The sequence below is a fragment of the Corvus brachyrhynchos genome, unplaced genomic scaffold, assembly GCF_000691975.1.
Source record: "Corvus brachyrhynchos isolate BGI_N302 unplaced genomic scaffold, ASM69197v1 scaffold59, whole genome shotgun sequence".
NCBI classification, from domain to species: domain Eukaryota; kingdom Metazoa; phylum Chordata; class Aves; order Passeriformes; family Corvidae; genus Corvus; species Corvus brachyrhynchos.
In genome coordinates this window covers 172,103-176,879 of record NW_008246054.1, presented here as the reverse complement: position 1 = coordinate 176,879, position 4,777 = coordinate 172,103, and positions in this window count along the sequence as shown.

Below are 4,777 nucleotides of genomic sequence, written 5' to 3'. Positions count from 1 at the left end.
GTTGTCGCGTAACCCGAGCCGGTGGCTCTGGTGCAGCTTCGGCGTGTGGGGAGGGAGGGCGGACGCGCCTGTGTCGGGGTCTGCTGTTAACCCGAGCGAGGCGTAAAATCCTCGGCACGGCGGATTGGGGCGGAACAAACCTGGCCCCATTCAGGGAGGTGTTTATTGCCCGGAGTTGGGGACCCTTCAGCTGCTGCTGTTCCGTCAGAGAAGGTGGAAGTTCTAGTGAAACCCCAGTCTCCCTAATGCAAGGGTCTTTCCAAATCCCGGCAGGTGTGCACAGCACGCAGAGGTGGATTTGGCTTAGAGTAAATCAGAGTTGAGAGTTAATTTGGAACAAGGCAGAACAGTCTCGGAAACATTAATGTGGGTGAGCCTGGTTTTCAAAGGAAAACAAAGTGATGTAGGATTAGCTGCACTGCAGTTGTTACATGTTACGGAATCCTCAACATCTGGATCAGAATGTGCCTGAGCTTCGTTGCCTGTCCAGGGACAGCTCCGAACAGTTCCATCTATCCCAAGGAGCGAGCTGGGAAAATACCATGAAAATGTGCTCTTCGCAGCTATTGTAAATCTACTGCAAAAAATATTGCTGATCTCTAGAGAACATAGTCACTTCATTGCTTAAAAGAAACATCAGAACCAAAAAGTCAACAATTTGATGAAGAGTGGCTACTATTTAAAAAAAAAAAAAAAAGTGGAGAGATTAAAATGGACAGTGGTGATGAAGTATTACCTTGGTAGTAAATAGTATTGTAATATCAGAAGGTTCAAGAGCCCTCTTCCCACTTGGTGGAAATTATGGCTATATATATATCATCAGTCTCAAAATATAGGCTGAAGTTTTTTTATGATGATAGTGACATCTCAAAGTTGTCAGATGTTCAGCAAATGTGGCTATTTAGCATTATATAATGGGGATGTTGTGAAATTTGTGCACAAAATAAAAGTTTCTGATCATTACTTGTAAGATCTTGTTGGTTTGGTATCACCAAGAGGCCCCTTTGTTTTATTTATCTCGCATAATATTTTTGTTGATATTGAAATCATAGACACATAGAATAGTTTGATTTGGAAGGTACCTTTTGATCTTGGCTTATCTCCAGTTTGCCTCCTGGTAACTTTTTTTTTTTTTTTTTTTTTGCATTCAGAAATGGATACATACCTGTAACTACTGTTGTGGTAATTTGATTTCAAGGGTCAAGATTTAGAGATTATTTCTATTGAGGTTTCTAAGGGTTAGGTGAAACTATTTTTATGCATTGATAGTTGTTTCATTTTGCCCCAGTCACTCCCACACAGGCAAACATTTGTGAAGAAGACAGTTAAGAGAATAAGGGACAAATGTGTCACTTGGACTTCAGTTTCATATCTGCTTTCTTTGGATATTTGCTCAAATAAGAGGCTCCTTTTTCTTTCTATAAAATGCTAAATATGCAGTTCCAATAATATCTCTGCTGCACCATGCTGACCACTGAGAATGAGTTTGTAGTGTTCCTGGTATTGACATGTGTGTCCATATATGTACATACATCTAAATAAATTGATTTTATTTTTATGCTAAAATCATCCACTCTTTGAAGTGATTTTCTGTTCATCATGTTGTGAATCTTGGTGAGATAAAAATAAATCATTTTGAACTTTTGTTAGACAAAAGTTTGAATTAGTAAAGCTTTACTGAACTGAGTGTCAGGGGTTACTGCTTTGCTCCCCAGGCAGTTGGTGATGTTGTGTCCCGTAGCACTGCCGGAGCTCTCACCTGCCCAGCAGGAGCTTTGTGTATGGTTTCTCTGTAGCTGTACTTTGGGTAGAACGTGGCCTGTCTGGCTGCAGAGAAGGAATGATGACCTTCACTGGGGCTTTCTGGTATCTACCAACACAAAAGTGCAAGAGCTAAGTTTTCTAGTAACTACAGTTCAGCCTGCATTTACTGCCTTCTGTTTCTGAGGAAACGGGGCATTTCCAGCATTTTTTGAGGTAAAGTAATGAAGTTTTAAATTGTTGTGTAGTCTTCACCTAACTGATTTTGTATTGTAGCCTAAACCAGACATGAAGCAGACTGACTTTCAAGGCTGTTTTTCAATTAATAATAGGCCACGTGCACCTCTTGTTGTGTGCTTTCCTACAGATAATTTGGGCAAACTGCCTGTATCTTCTTTGATTCCAGTGGGCACTTTGGAGGAAGTGAAGAATTAATGCAAAAACCAATTCTACGTATTTGCATAGTGCTGCTTGTATTATTATAAGTTTGTTGTACTTAAAAATTATCTCAGTTGTTGGGAGATAATTATTGAGAGAGGGTTTTTTACCCTCTTTTAGTTTTGGGATTTTTTAATGGCTGCAAAATTGAACTCTTGTTTTTTAGCAGTGGGGTAGCTTACCCTGCTTTGGGGATTGGAGTACAGCAGATTTCAGTACAGTAGCAGTGCTGTGTGGCACGTCGTTTAAGGCCATCCAAGGGCACTATGTGTTGACTTTTAAAGGATAATTAATATTTTACTGTTATGAGAGGTATAAGCTGATAAAATGTTCTATGATCACTCTCTTCCCGATTTTCAAAGATTATTTCAAGAGTGTCTTAGAGACCCCTCTAGCCTGTGACATAATTGATGGCAGTTTTTCTTTGATACAACTAGTGTTAATTAGCGTGGCTTCTGTACATATGAAGAGTGATGCAAATGCAGTCTGAAAGGAGTAAGAGTGATGAAGATGGTTGCCCAAAAACTTCCACGATCACAGCTGATGAGGTTACATTCCTAGGTTAAAATTCTCTTGAATGATGATATGTATGTGCGATGATGTCTTGAGTTCTCACAGAGATGGTGCAGATACTAACCCCTACAAAATGCAGGGGAGGAGTGCACGGATTTATACAAATACCTGTTTATTGTCTTGCCTTTTCTCTGTATTCTGAGTAGTGCATAGTGTATGGAGAGAGTGTGACAGAATCATTAAAGTTGAAAAAGACCTCTAAGATCATCGAGTCAAATCTTTAACTGATCACCACCTTTTCAACCAGACCAGAGCACTGAGCGCCACATCCAGTCATTTAACACCTCCAGAGATGGTGATTCCACCACCTCCCGGGGCAGCCTGTTCCAATGCTTAACAACCCTTTCAGTGAAGAAATTCTTCCTGATTTCCTACCGGAACCTCCCTTACCTCAGGGTGAGGCCATTTCCTCTTGTCCTGTCGCTTGTTGCCTGGTAGAGGCATTTTTGGTGTCATGGAGTACTTTGTTTTGTTTTTGTCTTAATTTTTGCTATGACCCTCCTAGATTTTCTGTGTATTCTGTTTTCAGACGTGCTACAACAGTAATGGTTTGTAATGTGGTTTTTTTCCCAAGGATTCCTTGTTGCTGCGCTAATTTAAGAAAATGCAAGGGATCTTTTCTCACACCTTAGTGTGAGTTAAAATGAGTATAATTTTTGTCATTCATCTGGCTATGGGAATGGTGAATCATACTTCAGTGAGTGAAGGAAATTAAACAGGTGCAGACTTAGAAGCAGAAACTAATACTATGTTGGCAGACACACAGTTTCGTGTTATAGTTATACGATGCTTCTCCCCTGCTACTGTATGATGTCAGTAAAATTAAATACCTAACGTGGTTTGTCAACATCTATTCTTGTTTTTTAAATTAAATAAGAGTTTTCATAGAACATAATTTTTAAAGGAAGTTTCTTTTGAAATCTAGTAAGAAATGTTAAATGCCTATTACTCTGATGTTCACAGGTTACTTCAATAAACACTTTTGTTTGAGGTCATAGGGCAGTGATCCACTACTACTAAAGCCATTTTGTGGGCTGCATTTGTTGTATAAAACCCTGATGAATAAATGTAATGCAGGTGCAAAGAGAATTTATATGATTCTTTTGAGTGTGACTGGATCATGTCCTACAGAAATAGACAGGAGGCTCAATACATAGCCCTTCTAGGACTTAGTGAACTTGGTATCCAGTTTTGGCCTGTGCCTTCAGCCAGTTTCTTGGATACATAATAGCTATGAAAACCTTAAATACTTTGATCTACTTTTGAGGAAAGGTTAAGAGAGGACCTATTCATAGACAGGTGTCCAGACTGAAATTTTACAGGACTTTGCCCTAACTTTACACTAACTCCCAGGCAGGGGTGAAAGCTAAAGCAAGATGAAGTGCATTACTTCTTAACAATGAGTGTACCTGACACTGCTGTGAGTTTACAGAATCACAGAATATTCTGAGTTGGAAGGCACCCAAGAGGATCGAGTCCAGCTGAAGTTGTCTTAGTTCTCACTACCCCCCAAATGCTTGAGTTTGTATATTGCAAATAAAACTGTCGTAATTCTGAGCTATTGCTCTATATGACTATCCTGAGCTTAAATAACACAGGTTCCCTCTGCATGTGCTGAGATACCACGGAAGGTACCGAATGGGACTTCTGACTGAGCAATTTTTTTTTTTCTTCTTCACCTGTGCTAATTTTGTAAAGAATTATTATGTGTATAATTTTCATTATGACTGTCTGGTTAACTGCAGAGAAAATTTTTTTTCTTTAGAGCATACAGTGGATGTGTCCAAAGTTAATTTGTGCTTTAGAGTACCTTTTTGCTTCAGTTTAATGCTATATGCCTGACCCCAAAAGAGAAGAGGTTAGGGAGATGTTTCAACTTGGAGGAAGCTGTTAAAAAAACTGAGGGGTTCTTACTAGCCTTTTCAAATTGTAGTGATCTTCCAGGACTGTTTCAGAAATGTTTCAACCATAAATACTATTGTCTTGAAAGTGCTACTGCTCTGCC